This window comes from Nanorana parkeri, unplaced genomic scaffold (genome assembly GCF_000935625.1).
Source record: "Nanorana parkeri isolate BGI_ZX_2015 unplaced genomic scaffold, ASM93562v1 scaffold23, whole genome shotgun sequence".
NCBI lineage: Eukaryota > Metazoa > Chordata > Amphibia > Anura > Dicroglossidae > Nanorana > Nanorana parkeri.
This window is the reverse complement of record NW_017306291.1, coordinates 3320096-3340074: the sequence shown is the minus strand read 5'-3', so window position 1 is coordinate 3340074 and position 19979 is coordinate 3320096. Positions and strand designations below refer to the sequence as shown.

Genomic DNA, 19979 nt, shown 5'->3' with positions numbered 1-19979 from the left:
ACAATTGGTTGCCCAAGAAAGCATTAGCATGAGGCATCTGAAGAAGCTTGCAGGCATATGAAGGTTCCCTAACCCAGCCTAAAACAGTGGTAGTAGGTTAACATGTCAGTGAGGACCTCAAAACTCAGCAGCGGATCCGAGCTCCCTTTAGCGGCTGGCACCTGAGCACAATTGCTGTGACAAGCAACGTTTTGTAAGCATTAACTAGCTTTGCAGATACGATTAGCTAACAGGGCAGCACGTTATATTAAAAGGCTTTTATTAAAAAGGTTATGTTAATAGCAGGATTTATCTCGGCTTCAACTAAAGACCAGCATTTGAAATGCAAAATAAGCATTTTAAAAACAGATTCTGGAGAAGCCATATACAGATGTCATCTGAAACAGAGAGTTGTCTTCTGAGTGATTGAGATACACTAACAAATTGTCCATGGAAATAATTTTAAAATGTTGGCAAGTATTTTGTCTGTGGCTACAGTTTCCCCCCACACAGGCCAGGCTGAAACTGCATCACTGACCAGCAAGCCTACAAACCTCCAGAAGCTGGTGGGTATCCAGGAGGTACCAGACTGTATAGAAGAGTGGTGGTCAACGTACCTAATACTGGGGGCCTCAAGTGCAGCCCATGGCATCACCAAAGGGCCGGTCATAGTATTCACTGAACGTAATGATACAGAAAGCTGTCAGAGACTGGCAACGTGCAACAAGAGATGGTCAGAGACTGCAAACATGCTACAGGTGTTGTTAAAGAGTGGAGAAATGCTTCAGGAGACAGTCATTGACTGGAGACATACTACAACAGAATGCTCCACTGCTAATTCTGCCCTTGTACAAGTCAACACTTTCATAATTGTGCTCCCTACAGCCCTCTTAAAGATTGCTTGTGCCCCATTTAATATGTCTCTCAGCAAGAATGATCATGAAAGATCAGTAGGAAAAAAAAACATAAAGAAAAAAAAGGGATGGACAGAAAAAAGTAAGATATTGCAAAAGAAATAAACCAAACCATTAACTTGTAGAAACTATTTTTCCTTTACTGAAAGCACCAAAACAGGCCACTGTTTGCTGGGGCACCGAGAGCAGCACAATAGGTGCCAAAGAGCCGCATTCGGCCCCGGGCCACAGCTTAGGCTCCAGCGGTATAGAATGTGCAATGTGCATATGGACAAAGCTGCTGATATTAGCGGAAAATGGCATGACTGTGCCGCAGCCTGCTTAATGTGCAGACAGGAAACATCCCTGTAAGACACAAATTCTCAGTAAATAATTTCAGTAGCAGACTGGTAACAAGTAACAGATGTGCATTAATAAATGCAGCTTCCCACGCCTGCTACAAATGTGCCCGCTCCACAGGTATCATCAGCGCTGTGCCATCTCTCGCAGTCAGACAACATGCACATACCTGATGGGAAATTTTAGCTTATTTCTAACTTAAGAAACTCTCACCGCCGTTACTGCCAGGTGAAACTTTTTCTGAGTTGCCTGAATGTTTATGGCAGGATTAGAGTAGATCTATTACACAAAATGTAAAGCAAACCTGTCATAAAAGAACTACGGGTCATGCCACTGGTCATTTGCTCGCATACTATCTTTCATGCTCACTATTTTAGGCTGCGGTTATAGAGCAGTGGTGGGGCCTTACCGAAGCACATTTATGAAGCTCATCACAAATGCTCTTAGAGCTTGGCTTGCTTTGGGACTCCAAGTCCCATATAAAGCTCTATTTAAAAGTACAAAAGAAAAGCAGAGAGAAGATCCCAGTCAGACATGTGACCTACCAGACATGTGACCAGCCTCTCCTGCAATCAACAATTGCTTTGAGCAGAGAACCCCTTGACACACTGCAGGCTCCATATAGTAGCCTATATTTAATAATGTGATATATAATGCAAGCTGTGGTGTGGAGTAACATTATGGTCTCCAGAGTATCAGTAGCTTCCTTAGTGACCTGGAAGCAGCCAGTAGATTCACAAGTCACAAATTGCATACTTGTTCCTGGTCAGTAAGTTCATATCTGCTGTTTAGGGCTTGCAGTTTTGAGATCTTTATGCCCATCTTTCCCATTCCAAGATCTTTACACCAGCATTGTCTGACTGAAGCTCCTAACATACCGGTTTGAACAGGCAGGCTGGTGGGGGTGAGGAAGCTGTGCGTGCTTGTTTCCGTTTGAGCTATTGAGTTTTCTAAATAGACTTTTTTTTTTCAATAGGGCAGCTAAGAATAGACAGGTAAACATATGAAAAGAAGCTTTGAGTAAAATGTAGGTATAAAGTATTGCCAAATATTTCATATCTGGACAATATTAAAAAAAAAAAATGAGACAAATGGGAAAAACAAAAACAACCCCCCCCCCCCACAAAAATATTAATCCTAAAAGATAATAAAGCTGTAACACTTTTCCCAGTGCAGTACTGGGTGTGTATATTTCCGCTTGAGCTATTGGGCCTATTTTTCAATAGAGCAGCTATGAATAGACAGGTAAACATGTGAAAAGAAGCCTAGAGCAAATGCAACTATGAAATATTGCCAAATAATTCATATTTGTATAATAAAAAAAGAAACAAAAAAAGTAGTCCTGAACATAATAAAGCATACTCTCTAGCTGTACCGCTTTACCTAGTACAGCAGGGCACGACAAATCCCAGGCGACAGGTCACCGTGGCAAATAGAAATTGCATCCTGGCGCCTGGGCTTTTGTCAGCCTCCTCCACCAACGCATCAGCTCTGCTCCCTCGTTCTCCTCCCCGCTGGGAGCCCGCTGAGGTCTGTGTCCTCTTCAATCCACGCTGCTCTCCCCACCTGTATCGGCAGAGGGGATCGGAGGGGACACAGACCGCTGCAGCCGGCATCCAGCAGGGAGGAGAAACCGCTGTCAGCTGCTGTGCCCCCTCCCCACTCTCCTTCAGGTCCTTCCCTTAGGTCATTCCTCTGCTGATTGACAGCAGGCAGTGGGCGGGTGCAATAGCCAGCTTGCTATTGGCTATTGCAATGTGCCATAACCTGATGAAGGCCTGAAACTGTCATATACTGGCTACATATACTCAGCTACTTAGGCATGTCCTGAATGACTATCTACAATAAATAGAGTTTAATGCTGCAACTCTTTGTTCTTCACTTGTACATAATGAAGACTATCGGGACTAGTCTCTATGTAGTGAGGAAGCAAGATGTCACCAGCACACCAAATTAAATGGTCAAGTGATCGTCCTTTATTTACGCATATTGTCACATAGAAGCAATGTTTCGGGGCACGCAGGGTCCCCTTCATCAGGCACAGTATGACATACACACACACAGATACTGCACAGTACAGGTGAGCTGCCTGTGTGAACCAGGTACAGGTGCACACAGGGTGCGCGTCACTCGCATGCTATGCTACCTAATACATAAGACCCCAAAGGGCGCATGAAAACATCTTTGTTTTGTACATTCAAATGAACCGTACTATTGAAATAAATACACTGCTGTTTTTGCATTTAAGGAGTGCAGAGCCCTTTGGCGTTTTATAAAATATATAACAAATTGCATTACCATTTGAATAATGCCTATGGCGCCACAACCATCTTGGAATAAAATAAGGAAAGACTTTGGTGCCATATCATCGATATCAAGAGAAAGCCCCACATATACTTATCACAAATGTGCGGTGTTTCCCATTGAACACAGAGCGCGGCTGCCTCGGAGCCCGGGCCCTGCACACCTGAAGAGGTTAAAGAAGAGAGCAGAATGAACATAGCATTTCACCCTCTACCAATCAAGCAGCTATTGCTCTAAATGCTCACTGCCTGAGTGGTCCTGCCTGAAACTGTCTCCTTTATTAGAGAGTTCAGAAGCAATAGTGTTTAACAAGGATCAAGCAGCAGGCAGCCAGATTAAGCAGCGTGACAAAGAGAAACTAATAAGCTGGAAGCCGCTGAATCTCAAATGATGCTGCCTGGCTACAAGGAGAGGCGCCGTCGCTTCGCCTCTCTCTCTCTGTCTATCCGCTTCTCAGGCTGCTCGCTTTCCCAGCGCGCAGCCCGCAGGAGAGGTGCGCCGTGATTAGCAGTCACCTCTTGACCAGCCCTGCCATGAAGATATATATCACTCACAGGCTGCTTCTGCAATTGCAAATTGGATTTTGTGTTTATTGCTTAAAATGGAACAACATGTCTGCTTCCAAAGTCATATAAAAGTAGCACTGTCCATACCGAGGTGTAATAAAAAATAAATAAAATAATGCAAGACTGCTAGATGGGAGAATCCAAACCACAACAGGAAAATTAAAGGGTACATTCAAACAAAGAGTACCTGTCGCCAGCGCATAAAAAAGAAGATCCTTTTCTTTAGGACTCTTGAGCAATTTGCAGGTTATTAATCTGGAACTTCTGACATCACCAGCAGGAAAGTAAAAGAAGCATTTGACAACTTGGTGACTACATAAAACCCAAACAAATGTGCAAATCAGAAAAAGATTCCGTGCTATTACAGTCCACAGAAAAAAAAAAAAGCAAGCAAAATGGAATGATATATGTAGTCCAATCTTCCAGAGATTGAAGCACTTGAAGTGGGATCATTGGATATCACTCCCCTGACTTTATGAAGCTAACAAGACCACCACCATAATTTAAAGCTAGTAGCTGACCAGAGAAGTAGACCCAAAATTCCCAAAGGTCAGTATGCACTTGTTATAATGAAGAGGATACCCAGGTTATCGATAACCGGCATCACGTGGTTCCTGGTGTACAATTTATTATGTCTTTGAAAACTGATCCTCTCAGTGTAGGCCAAACACTCTCAGAGTATTACAAAAACATCCCAGGGGCCCCTAAGGATGTCCCTTTGAATGAAAAGTGCAAGCACTGACATCATACGCTCAGAGCCGACGACACGGGTTTTTATGCTGTGCATAGTGATGTGTGTGAATTTGGGGTCCAACTATCTGGTGAGTTATTACTTTTTCTTAACCCCTATTCACAGTTGAGCGATTTATCGCGTGTTTCCTGAAGCACGGGCAGAATCATGCGTTGTTGGCACAACAGATTTTAATGGGAGCCCTGAAAGCATGCGTCACAAGCCCATTTTGCCTGTCCTTCCTGCCAGCCCAATGCAGCTTGTTCCTAATTAACACCTCAGCTTTGCAACACTGACTATCCCTGGTTCAAATGGCAGTCAGGACACTGTCTGCAAGGAGTTTGCATGTTCTTCCTGTGCTTGTGTGGGTTTCCTTCAGGTACTTGGTTTCCCCCCGCACTCCAATAGATTAATTGGCTCCGGTCTAAATTGACCCTGTATGCATATGAGATAGAGACTTTAGATTGTAAGCTCCTTAAGGGCAGGGACTGATGTGAATGAATAGTATGTAAAGCACTGTGTAAATTGTCAGCGCTATATAAATACCTGTAATAATAAATAATAATTATAATATTAATAATTGCTTGTATCCGTGCCCAGTGTATGCATTTTTTGTTTGTGGAATAGTGTACTGTGTACATAAAGCAGAACTACACCCACCTATCCCTCACAGCCAAGGAAGGTGCCATCTTCTAGAAGGGGAATCAGCAGATAGCAGAGGAGCTAATGCTTCCCCTGCTATCTGCTGAGTTTTTCTTTGTATTATGACAGCGGCCACCGTCAGAAAAACGAAAAAAAAAACAACAACAGATAGCAGGGGAATTAATAGCTAGGCCAAATGCAATAGCCAATACCAGGCTGGCTAATGTACCCTCCCACTGCTGCTCTATTAAAATACAAGAAAAAAAACCCCCACAGATAGCAGGTAACAGCAGATAGCAGGGGATCCGATCGTGGAAAAGGTCTACTCTTCTAGACAGAGCAGAGTAAACCTTTCAGGGATAAAATGTTTCTCTCGCAGGTATCAGGGAGCTGCTATTTTATAGCGGGAGACTCCCGGAACGTCTGGGGGAGTTGGGATGTCTGTTGATGCTCAGAGTAGCACTTTAGAGCCCAAATGCTGTACTAGACGTTAAATGAACTCTGCCACCAGACAACTCATTTTAACAACAATCTTCCCATAAGATTGTATATACACTTAACCTACAGTATGCATGTTATTTATCTGTAAGCTTCCCTTGTGTAGGCATGTGAAATCCCAAAGAATGCTGCTGGGCACCATCATCTTGGATGTGATGACTGAAGTGACGCTCTATAGCAGAGGTAGCCAAACTTCGTCCCTACAGCTATGGTAAAAATAAAAAAAATCCCATCATGCATCTTCCTCTGTGAGTCATATCTGTGTCCGTCAGAGTCTTTCAATGCCTTATGGGACTTATAGTTTCACCAGAGTTGGAGGGCCAAATTTTGGCTACCCCTGCTCTATAGTATTCCCCTTAACTCCTCCCCTGGCTGCTACATAAAAGTCTATGTAAGGAGTTGAGGGGCTGAGGAGCTGGCCATCTCAAAGTCTAATTAGACACTCCTAGAGTAGACGAGAGCTGTGACCAGGGCCATTCCTATAATGACCCAGCCTGAGGATATTGCATTAGGCGACATCTCTTTGGGTCACGTGGGCCATGCCGCTCTGCCTACTGCACCCTTTCTGGCCTTCCAGAAGAAGTAAAATTTGCTAGCAAGTTCAAAAAGCACATTGCAAGTGAATACAAAATAATCTATGGAAAATAAAGTGAGCATTTGGAACACTTGACTTTTCTGTGTTTTTACCTGCTAATTTTTAAAGTGAATCGAAGCAAAACAAATGTAGTAGCATACCTTGCATTCATGCTGGTTTACAGGCCACTTTCTGTATATGATTTCTGTTTGTAGCACAAAATTAGCTTTTGAAGTACCGTACTATCTATTTCCACCTATAAGGGAGGCTCCATAGTTTGGCAGGTCTCCCTGGAGCCAGCTTTATATGCACGCGCTCCCAGTCAGGTCCTTCTCATTCTGTGCGTGCTGTGACACGGTGCATAGCACTCTCATGCACAGTGCAGCAGAGGGTCCTCATTGTGCCCATTCAAGTGCCATGCATAGGGCCGCGCATGTGCAGTTTGGACGGGTGGGCAAGGAATTATGGGACACGTACTCCAAAAGTGCAACATTCCATAAGAGTTGTGCAGTAGAGAGGGACACAGCCGGAAGATTTTTTAAAAGGAAAATGTGAGCATTTTGCCGGATAACAAGGGGAAAGACAGTCGTTTAACATGTAGGTACATGCTGTCAGTGTCAAAACATGCATCTGCACTGAGGGTTAAATACTATAAGTTGGTGGCAGGGTCTCTTTAAAATGTCTGCTTCCTATTTGCACACACGACAGCTTAAAAGTCCAGTCTCACTTGTGTACATTTCCAAAACTCTTTCATTACAGAACTATTGTCCGACATTCCACATTTAATTTACAGCGCATACTAAGCAATCTGGGGACACGGTCACTGGAGTATTCCTAAAACCGCCGCCAATATAACTTGCCCACGGATGTCATTCTTCACTCCTTTATGCTTCTCCACAAACAATCCTTTTTATAAAGAAAAGGTGTATACAAGCAATATATTGACACGTGGTTTTAGAGCTCATGCACATTGATATATATATATATATATATAAAACGCGTTATAGGAGTACAGCATTTTGTTTTTTTACGGCTCTGAACGCAAGCCTTTTGTCTTCTAGGGGCCCATGCACACAGTACTTAAAGATCAGTGAAGTTGTGCCATGTTCAGATCTGTAAATAAAAATCTGCTTTTGATGTCCTGCGTGAGAACCGTATTTTATGCTTGTGGGGATTAGCTCCAAATAGTAGCGCATAAAGGACGCATCCACTCGCTGTAATCTTCATTCAAGGGCTTCCTTACCCACTTTTATTAAATGAAAGTTCACAAAACAGAACAATTACCCTCGCGGGGGTTCTTTAGCATCTCATGGCAGCACCTGCCTATCCAGCCTCCTGGCTTTGCATTTGCAGCACCGCTGCTCTGGACTCAGCCAACTGTCTGTTCCTCCAGACAGCCTCAGTCATGTGCTAACCTGCACACTAGGGGTTCTTCCCAATCCGCAGCACTGGACTCCACTCTGACTCCTGGGTGGAGCTTTCCTGTCTCCCAGGTGGAGTCTTGAACCCTTCCCAACACCTTTATTTTAAAGGCTGTGCACACCTGTGCCATCAGCATGCGCTGGCCACTCATTCTGGACACAGGAATGGAGATACCACAATGGCATTGCCATGCACTGCCACAATGCTGTACACATTTAAGCGTTTCTGATAATAATGTTTAAATGCACACGGCACCAATGTTCTCTATTGACTGCCACCGCTTAGGGCCGAAATGTCAATAACAACAATTACACACTACTGATATTTACATGTTGGCCTTGAATGAGTCACTTATTCTGGCATTATGTGGGCGGAGCTAGTACTTGTATAGAACACATTATGGAAGGAAGGCTATTGTGGCCATTAGGTCCGCATTCAGGACGAGGGGGGTGGAGTCTACTGCTCTCAGAGTCAGTACTCTGATATTCTTACAATGCATTACCAGACATGGGCAGGTGCAGCCAGCATGGTTCTGGGGCAGGGGTGAACAACTCTGGACCTCCAGCTGTTGTGGAACTACAAGTCCCATGAGACATTGCACGACTGACAGTTGTAGACATGACTCCCAGAGGCAAAGGGCATGTTGGGATTTGTAGTTGAAGCACAGGTGAACGGCTGGAGTTGCCCACGCCTGTTCTAGGGTGTTGCAGTTCTTCATCAGGTCCACTCTAACAGCCAGTAGGAAGAGCCGTTTCTGTGTATAATCTAATTGGCTACGGCATAATGTGGTGCCAGTATTGTGGATTGTCGTCCTTTGCGGTGACATTCAGGAGCCAATCAAAAGCAGGATTAGGGGGCAACACCACGCACCAATATTTACAAACTGATTTGTGTTTGTTTCCCTTCTGGCTTCCTCTAGACATCTGTAGCCAAAACAGTAAGCCTCGTCTCTCTACCATTAGCTTTTACTAACAGAATCACATGACACAAGGGGTGGAGCTTGTATAAAAGGGCATCATCATTCAAGTGTCTCTATGGCAGGGGTGGGACCTCCAGCTGTGGTGAAACTACAAATCCCATCATGTATCAGTCTCTTGGAGCAATACCTGTGGCTGTAAGAATCTTGCAATGCCTCGTGAGATTTTTAGTTCCACAATAGATGAAAGGCTGGAGTTTGCCCACCCCTGCCCTAGGACAATGTGAAATGAGTGCTAAATCCCTGCTAAATGGTCTGTGTTAATGGCGTTTATCTTTTGCAGTGTTAAGGCTGGAAACATTTGCCTCCAGCAAGAGAGGGAGGTTGCACAGCACAGAATCATGTAATGTCAGCCTGAATACTATATTATGTTCTGCTAACAGGTAGCTATTTGTACACATTTGTACATCCTTTGTATACATTTACAAGGTGTTCCTAGTTTACCTTTTGGACCATGGTTCATTGGACCCCCATATTTAGGGTGTAACCTGAAACATAGACACATAGTCCTCCCTTCCCCATTACCATCATGGGTTCTTCTCCCTGCAGGATTCTGTTTAGTTTTGCATTAAGCACAGCAGTGCGTGGCTCCGTCCATCGTGTTAATCATTCGCTGATCCATTCACAGGATCTGTAAATGGAGAGACTACGACTCCCATCAGCTTCAGTGGCAGAGGGATTTGAAGATCTTAAATGGAGCACAAGTACAGAGCCATCACCACACTTGTCCATTGATCAGTTCCTGCATGCCCGTAACAGAAGGTCCGTACCTCCATGCAGGAGGGGGAGTAGTCTGCAGGAGCCCGAGGCTTGCATCCGCAATCCACTGATTGCAGTTGCAATGCTTTGCAGGCTCCGATGCATCCGATCAGTGAGTGCATTCATAATTTTCTTGCAAAGGGTGGACAATGCCTTTAATATTTTTTTTCATTTTTGCTCATGATTAGTTTATTTTTATTTTTTTTACAAAAATCAGTCTGGAGTTCAGCTTTCAGTGCAGCGAATTACTTTGCTGGGGAATGGCAGATCTTTGAAAATGGAACATGAAGGAAAACTGACGGAACTCCATGAGGTCGCGGGTGAAGCCGGCTAACCAGAATCTACAGAGGCGCCACAGAAGAGCAGAATATTTTAATCGTATCAAAAGAGATACAGCGGGATAGAGCAGAAGTCCCAGAAATTGTGTTTCCGCTTGAAAATGGACCTCATAAAACACAAAGCAATCCCGGCCGCTCGCTGCGAGAAACTGCCATGATAAAATAACTTTTTGCAGCTGGAAAGAAGCCACAAAATATTTCAAACTGCTTTTAAAGCGGTTTTATTTTTTTTCTTCTTTGACCAGTTTAACATCCTGCAGGACAGCCGTGGGTGACTTACTGCACTCCAGCAGCGGTAGAACTACACCTCCCAACATGCATGTTACACACATATAAGAAAGACTGTCAGGACTTAAAGGGAACCTGTAGATATATGGAGGCTGCCATTGCTGGGTAACTGCATGCAGGTGTGCGTTATGCTGCACTCCACTTGCTGCAGGATGGAAGCGCCTAGATGATGCTGGACGTCCAATAGCAAAGAAATGAGGCAGGCTCTGATTTGCAGCAGTTTTGAATGCACTTTATGAGAAGCTCAACAGTGTGCAGTGAAATCAGCGTAAGCCATTTCAGTCCAGGAGAGGAGCTGGCAGTGACGTCACTAATGGTCACTGACAGTCATTTTGCTGTCAACCCCTCTGAAAAGTCGGGCACTCTGTCATGGACCGAAAGCCAGACAGTCGCACGAGAGAGGAGGGGACCTTGCGGCATACCTTATACCACCGGGTGAACGTCCCCTCCTCATTCTGCCAGCGTCCATCACCAAGATGGCAGGTATCACCAAGATGGCCGTGCATGCGTGTGATGTCATCGCACACGTGCATGATGACGTTATGGCATGGTGTCACCCGGGACATGCTCCGGGTGACACCCAGCCTCGGGACGCCCCTGGGAGCCGGTACAACTGCGCAAGACTGAAGGCAAGACCGAAGTTCGGCTTTAAAAAGAACCGGTTAGTACCAACTCAAAATATGAGCTCTGTGAGACTGCACCATAATTTCCCATTAAAAGGAAAGCTCTCAGCATGAAGAGGAGGACACACGTTTCTGTAAGTGCTAGACGACCTAAGCAGCAAAAGAAGGTGTACAAAGTAAACCATCGTCTACCAGAGTACACCGTGTAATATCAGGATTTATCCTTTTAATTAAGCCTGGCAGCATGGCTGACATATTAATGTAATATTCCACACATACCTAAGTAACTAAATTCCAGTTTTATTAAAGGTTAAGCAAGGGATCAAAGAAAAAATGTGTTGCACAACCCACGAGGTAAAGCGCAACGCAAAAGTGGAGGAGCAGCGACACCTTCCTAAATGTACCTCTTTACTCCAGGGCTGAGAATTTTTATTACTTTGGAGCCAGGAGTTAGCAGGCTGGGTGATGAGGCTGCTGGAGTGTGGGAACAGAAAGGAGAAAACAAATCATCACAACACCCATGTCATCTGTTCCACTGTTTTATGTCATATTCTTCCCCTGGCATCCAAAATGATATTTTATTACTTTTTCACGGAATTGTTTTAATCCTTGATCACTCACAGGTCAGAAGGAATTACACCTACAGACAGAATTTGTTTTAAATAACGGAAAGTAGTTCCATCAGATAATGTGAAGAGGATTTTATTCTTATTATTAATACTTTTATTATTACTATTAATATTATTATTGCACATCACATACAAATTACTGGCCGTCTCTTTTTTTAAGGCAGACCTCCAGACTAAAATAAAAAATGAATAGCCCATTGAAAGATAATACAACAACATTTCTTTTTCTGCAATATTCACCATTCAATCCAGAGATCTCCTCTGCAGTACTTTTTGTTTTTTTTACTGCTACTAGATGCCTGTCCCCCTCCCACCCCGTTTTCATGGCCAGCATTTCTCAACCCACATGCTCTGAGCACAGGTCATCCTGGACCAGCCCCCAGCCTGTGACTGGGCAGTGAAGAGAGAAGCAACAAAGTGATGGGCTCATCTCTCAGCCACTCTGCTTTATTCTCCTATTAGCATGCTTCTTGTCAGCACATGAACTGATGGGCTCTTTGTACTGCTTCTTCCTATCACATTCTAACCCTACTGTACAGGGACTGCAAGAGGCTAATAGCAATTTGAATTCAGATACTTACACTGCTTGCATTTAAAAGCAAATATTAAGTGACACTAAACTCAGGAGTTAAATCATAAAAATGTATTCAAGTATCTTAACTATTAACAAAAATGTATCTTATTTGTGTATCACTGGGCTGTAGATCCTCAAATCATCTCTGAATTGGTGCTGACACTGTCCTTCCTTCTGGAGGGGGGCTACTTTTGTTCCCCATGGTCCCTGTGTGTTTTGTAAAGTAGCCACTGACTAAGCTCACTCCCCTGATGAGGGAGGGAGGGACTGATGTGATGTGCTCTATGTAAAGTCTTGGGGCCTTCTAAAGTATGTTAACAGTTGTTAAAATAGAAAAATCTAGTCATTTGTATCAGGCCCTGCTCTAACTGATTCACATTGTGTGTACATATGAGCTTGAGCTATTAAGCTCTGTACACAATAAGGTTTAAAGTAGTATTAAAGGGTATATTTACTTTGTGACAATGGAATTAACCGCTCAAATCTGATCCCCCCCCCCATACTGATCCATAGCAGAGCGCTTTGTGGTGGAGGGGAAAGGCCGTTCGCCGAAAGGTAAGTATAGAAGGGGGCGGGGAGAGGGGAACAAATTTGAGTGGGTTATTCCATTTTTCCATTTTCACTTGGGAAATCGAACTTACCCTTTAAACTCTCTTATTTTTTCAATATGGAATCTGGATCAAACAAAAATACATTGCCCAGCAAAGTATATCTTTGTTTGCCCAAGCACTTGCAGTCATCATGTCTCCAGCAGGTCCAACTCCCTCAGCTCTGCTTTTGTGAACTTCCTGTCCAGTACAAGATCACAAGGGGCAGAAAAGTCTGCAGTGGGGGGTAGCTTGCCTTGCTGTGCCTGTATGTTTGTGGTGACACACACGGCTTATTAGCGCACACACAAGGGTGACTCCATAGGACCCTGCAGGGGAAAGGAGCCACCCTAAAAGAAGATATCAGTACCAGTGGCCACGGGACCTGCTGATTCCACAGGTAACTAAACATCAAGAAGCATTCATAGTAAGTGATTTAATCAGCATCTGAAATGGCTTAACAAAAATTATGAAGGAAATGTATCAAAACTAGAGCAGACAAAATCTAAAGCACTTGTGCATGGCAACCAATCAGCTTCTCTCTTTCATTTTCAAATCTTAACTGACCAAACTGAAAAAAGAGAAGCTGATTGGTTACTTTAAGGAGTAATTGGAAAACATGTGCAAAAAAGCTTAAAACTCCACCTGCTGCCTCGAAATAATACTAAATAATATTAATAGGTATTAAAAATTTACCCAACAAAACAAAAATAATTCAAAATTAAAAAATAAATAAAAAATAAATTAGATAGATAGATTAGATAGATAGATAGATAGCGAGAGAGAGAGAGAGAGAGAGAGAGAGAGAGAGAGAGAGATCTATATAGATAGATCTCTATCTCTCTATATGTATATCCTCATTAATGACCAGCAAACAAAACTATGCAGAAAATAACTACACATTCCTCTTAAAAAAAAGATGGAGCAGAAAGCGAAAACAAATAAGTGGCAAGTCCCCATCATTTAAAAAGTGCTCGCGCTCACAACTACACATCTATGATGTGACACTTTCAAGATCACGGGAAAGGTTGTAGAGATCATTAGAGAAAGAATTGTAGGGTTCAGGCAATATATTATTCCTATAACACAATAAAGAGAGATAGATTAAAAAGCTAAAGACCAAGTGCCAGTGATCAAATAAATGCAAAATGGAGTCATCATTTAACTCCTCTAAATCAGCAATCAATCATAGCCAAGGGAGATGTAATTCTGCATCTGAGCGGCCCTCTGTATGATGGACGCAAGCTTTCACGTCTCCCAACTCATGAGCAATTGTAGACTGCTGTGTGAAGGTGATCACAGAATGAGGATATCATATTCATACAATAACAAGAACACACTACAAAAAAACAATCTTTTTTTTTTTTAATACATAGTTGCTCCATTGCAATTTTAATGCTACAAAATAACACGATTTTAAAATAAAATAAAAACCATTTTAAATTCCTCGATTCCTACAACTAATCAGATGCTGTATGCTTGCTGGGAATTTTTGTTCCCCTGTTGTCACTTCTCAGCGTGTTGTAACTGAGTGAGAATTTTTTTTTTTTACATGGGTAAATGGGTCTATTACAGATGTAAAGGGCAATTATCAGAGATTACCGCTATCTTCTGGCTGGCTTTAACAGAGAGCAGAAAATGGAGCCTTTCCTTACAACACATAACATTAAGCATCAATTTCCAGGAAAGGGAACTCCACCTTGAACTTATCAGTAACTTAATCACACGCTAAATCACTCACTCCAAGTTTGTGAGCGTACCAAATCTGTGGTTGTTCGTAGATGGTAGCCACCTCGGCCCGGATACCCAGAGGGATGTCCTTGTGTTCAGTGTACCACCACTTAAAGCAGAAGTAAAAGGCATTTAAAAAAAAAAAAAGCCCCTTCCCTTGTAGCTTGTAGATTTAGTGTGCCAGTATTCACAGCATATTAGAACTTACTGCCAAAACAATCCCCTCCCGATTTGCGCCCCTTCCTCACCAGCGTTTCTATCTTCTCCCCAGTCTTCCAGGTTTTGAGTTTTCGGCCATTTCATTGACTGGACCCCGATGGTTTAACTCCCGCACATATGCACGAGAGTTACTTCATCTCGGCATGCCGGGTCTGTGCACTGAGCTGCACATGTGTGGCTCAGCATACAAAAAAAAAAAAGTAAAAAAAAAGTAAAAAAAAAAAAAAAATGCTGAAAATGTAAAAAGGAGTTTTTATGGCAGACGACTTACACAGCCTCTTCTGCCATAGAAAGCCTACCAATCAGCATTTTTTAAAACTTTACTTACACTTTAAGAGTACTATTGGGTATGTATGTTTCCCCATAGTTCTCTTTAGGGCCACGGGAGGACATATAACTAACCTCCACACGTGACCCAAAGCTCAGTATATCGCTGGCAATACTGAGACCACCGCAGCCGGGACGGATCCCGACAGTACTGTTGAGATTCACCCAGCTGTGTGAGTGACAGCTGGCTCTGCCTATCTAGAAGCAGAGCCAGCTGTGCCCACCCTCCCGTTTGTTCCTCAAGTCAGCGCTGGGGGATCGGAGAGGGGGGAATCCCTGCAAAGAGCAGTGACTGACAGTCAAAGATGATTGGGAAGTGGATCAGCTGCATTTTTCTGCTCACTTCCTGATCGATAGAGCCGACTTTTGTATAGAGTGAGCACCTGTTTGCAAACTGGAGGGAAAAAAAAGTTTTGCTGGAGGAGTTCTACCTTAAAACCAGAGTGTGAACCTTGATAAAACTATGCTGCAGGGGAGGATGTTGGCTCTATATCCATAAAGGATAATAATGATATTGACTGCACTTGCTGTGAACACAGGGCTTTGACAAACATTTTAAAAATGATACATTCCCTCTACCTCAGAGTGATAGAAAAGGGATATATTTAGCTACACTTTCCCATCCATCACTTCCACGTCGTTACAATGTCAAAAAAAGTGCTCTGGCTTCATCAATAAGACTGCTTAAAGACGACGTGATGCTCAGTTCCATCGATTATTTATGAACAATCACTGTTTGTTTAGGAAGGACTTTGTCTGCCTTAATATGGATCGGAATTTAAAGAGCGCACACAATTACAAGCAATTAGAATTCGCCACTGACATTGATACAAGTATAGTAGACCTGCATATCTGGACGGTCACTTCTTAAAACCATCTTATGTGCCGGGGTTTTGTCCTGTTCCTTACTGAACTGTTTGTGCTGTCCCTTAAAAATGAATGGGAGTCTGATGGTCTGATCTTGCAACTTTGTGGTGTGCTGCTGGAGCCTGCAAACAGTGATCTGCATTTGCACGTGTTTGACTTAAGCTGGCCATACGCTTGCATGGCTGAATGAGAAAAAAAAAAACCGCTGGTTTCCCCCATTCATGTTATAGGGTGATCTACTCTGCCTGACTATGGTATTCTGAAAACTGGTGCCCACTTTTGTCACAAAAGGCTGATTGGCTGATGCCACTGTTTGTCTGACAACTTTCAGCCTGGCTCCTTTAACAAGAGTCAATACAAAAATTTATTTTTGTCAAAGGGTGTGGAGCCAACAGGGCCACCTACAGCTCGAATTTTGCCCAAGTCCGCAGAACTCTGGCAGTATATGGCCAGTTTTATTAAAGAAAACATGGGACTTGTCTTCACACTTGAAAAGCAGCCCTCCCTGCAAAAGAAGCAATTCATACTTTCTTGGCTGCATTTATCACCAAACTTCTCGGGGTTGAAGAACAAAGCTTGTTTAAAGATCTTATACATTTGACACTTTCTGGCAGTGTCGGAAGCTGGTGTCCCCCATTGAGCTCTGTGGTTTCATCCACTGGCCCCGACATCACTACAGGACACAAAGGCTGGTGGAAGCAATCACAAAGTATAACAGGGCACCAAGCATCCATCACACTCTGGAAGATCTCTGAGCAAACTTAATTCTTTAACCCAGAGGTGGAAGAGGCAGCAGGACAGGTATTAACTGCTTTCAAGTTTTGAAAAATAGCGAAAGTTGCTTTAATCTGATTGAAGAGAGGCACAATGGGCTCTGCACTCTCCATCAATAAAAACTTATTTTATTTCAAATACACTCCATAAAATGAAGGTGAACCACATTACCACTGCTGACTATTGTTCATGAAGCATTTTGCACAGCATGAAACAATCTTTAGCCTCAAGTATCTGTATTACCTGCATTCCTATGGAGGGTTTTAAAGCTTGAAATAATTATTTTTTTTCTCTAATGGAGTCTTGAGACCAATCTGCCCCTTTGGGATAAAAGCTAAACTTCAGGCAGATGTAAAAAAAAAGCAATTAAAGTGACACTAAACTCAGAAGTTAAATCTTAAAAATGATAAAAAAAAATAGCTTAACTAATAACAAAAATGTATCTTATTTGTGTATCACTCGGCTGTAGATCCTGAAATCATCTCTGAGTTCATGCTGATTGGGGGATATGATTTCCATGTACAAAATGTTTAATGGTGGTAGCAACATTAGCGATAAACTGTTTAAAATTAACTCCGTTACAAAAACTAGAGGCCATCACCTAAAATTGGTGGAAAAAAAATTCCAGCACAAGGGGCGAAAGGGGTTCTTCACAGTAAGATCAGTTAGGGTCTGGAACTCACTGCCACAGGCGGTGATTTCAGCAAATAATGTGGAATTGTTCAAGAAACTTTTGGACGATTTCTTAAGGGACCGTAATATACAGGGGTACGGGTACTCCTAGAATGAGATCCTAATAGGTTGGACTTGATGGACTAATGTCTTTATTCAACCTCAAATACTATGTAACTATGTAAAAGTGTTTCAGTGTAAAATTCTCTCCATCCACCCTCATTAGGGAGACTCCGACAAAGAGACTCGGTGGGGTCTCCTGTCAACTCATTTCTTATCTACATAGTAAAATGAATTAATGCAAATTGGAATTGTTCCATCGGTTCTGAGAGTTGGACTGGAGCCTAGTGCAACATAGACACACATTTGCATTATAGGGTCTGTGCAACCAATCTGATGGCATTCCATGTGCGTTACAGCCGATGTGAAATATGATTGGATCACATCAGTACAAACTGCGCAGAGACTATTGTATTCAGTTGGAAAGACTGTAAGTGAGGGGATCTACTTTGCCAATCATGTGTCCTGTAATTACATGTGCTTACAAGGAACCTGCCAACACAAGCAGAGAGATTACCTCAGTCTGATGCTTCTCCCTTCCTGCTCAATCACAGACTGGAGGCAGTGAGGTGACCAAGTTGTGCCGCTTAACTTCAGCAGAGAAAATTCAGGTCAGCAGGCTGGCTCTGCTGTGTGGTAGGGTGATATAAACTTCAGGACTGGATAGGCAGAAAAATATATCTTTTGGCAGGTAAGATAGTTTCTGTGTGTATTTCATCTGTGTATTTAGCAGTTTCCCTATAGTTCAGTTGTAAAAATTATGGATCAGATTAAAAGGAGAACTATGAGATTAGTGATTTCCACTCACCTCATAGTTCTAGCCGACCTGTGACAATGAGACTGTCACAGGTCGGCTCAGTAGATCGGGAAGTGAGCGAACACATACCAGGTTCGCTCACCTCTCGATCCTGTCACGGCTCTCTGCCGTGACAGGAAGAGGGGCTGGATTCCCCTCTCCCCGCTCCGGGGGCGGGTACAGCTGGCTCTGCCTCTAGATAGGCAGAGCCAGCTGTCATTCACGCAGCTGGGCGGATCCCGTCATCTACGTCGGGATCCGCTCCGGTGTCTCAGTATACCGCGAGCTGCAGCTCGCGGTATACTGAGCTTAGGGTAACGGGAGGACGCTAGTGTGTGTCCTCCCGTTACCCTAAGGAGAACTATGGGGAAAAACACTGACCCCATAGTTCTCCTTTAAGGGAATGTACAATAAGAATTTATATGTTTTCTTCATTATGTGTAGTAGTGAAAGTTCTGTGCTCTCTGAAGTCTCTTCCTTACAGCTGTTTTGCTAAATATAGCCCCGAAAGTGTCAGAGGAGAAAGACACTTCCCTCACTTTCTCCTAACAGAAATGGTGCCATCTTAACAAGTCAGTCCGAGGAGGCTGCCTAACAGCATTCAGGCAGCACCTGGCTTTCTTATTAGAAAGAAAGTGCCACTTATGCCGCTTAGTAAATGTTTAAAGATATATCATATGTCGTTATTTCTCCCCATCACCCAAAAACACACTGGTACGTTAGATTCCTCTAGAGGGACACAAGACTGTAAGCAGATGAGGTAAATACTCTATGTACATTACTGTCGAATTTGAGGGTGCTATACAGGTTAACAAAATAAGCAAATTCTGACTGGTTGCCACTGGCCAATTGTCTGTACAAATTGTCTGTTGCTCCAAGAGGTCTGCAAACAGACATATTGGCTACATTTTCTTTGCTGAAATATCGCACAACAGAAGGTGACAATTAAGCTGAACAGTACCCACCTGATTCCTTCATCCGTCCCGCTGGATCCCTCTAGAAAATTCTATGCAAATACAAACTTTCTAAAAATCATTATTTGCATAAGGGTCTGCCCCATGCCCCATCTTGACCTTGGTCAGACCTGGTGAGAGTGGGGATTTGCCGATTTCCTAGAAGAGAAGGATCTTCATAGGGCCCCAGCGATAGACTGCTGGGCAGTGTTGTGTAGGCATCTCAAATGCTGCAAGCCAAAGTGTTACTTTGTTGTCTCCTTGCATTAGCAAGTATCAAAACCTTACCCAGAGCCTCTCTGAAAATGTATTAGCTTTATGATTTCTTTGGGAACAAATGCCACACAGTCCTGTTGCGCAATACAGTTTAACAATGAAAGATTAAAAAAAACAGGCTGAAGGGTAAATTCTTCTTTGCAAATTTGTGTTGCTGACACTTATGGTAGCCAGAGGTCATCTATGCGCCATGCATTCTGTCCCACGACCCTCCCAGGAATTCTCCTTACAATTCCCCACCAATACAATTCCACCTATAGGCCTGCAGAAGGGAACTTTTCACATTTTTACAATTGGGATGGAAAGCAAGCAAGCAGAACCTCATTAAGTTTAAATCTGAGCTCTCATGTGTCATTCGGCACAGAATTATTTGAAGAAATAAACAACCTCTACTAAATAGTCATTTTTTTCCCTAACTGTCATTTTTTCCGGCATTTGATTGTCCCAGATGCGCTGTAGAGAGATGCATCAATGGGTACATCACTTCCTTGGGAAATTCATTGTCCCAGGAAGCCGCAGGTACAGAAACGGACAATGAGCAGCATAAAAATAATGAAATCTG

General features: G+C 43.1%; 1 protein-coding gene across 1 annotated transcript in view; it reads right to left on the bottom strand.

The window, feature by feature from the left end:
• RSU1 (Ras suppressor protein 1) overlaps positions 1 to 19979 on the bottom strand; it is a 121363-nt gene that overhangs the window by 50855 nt on the left and 50529 nt on the right. The window lies entirely within an intron of this gene.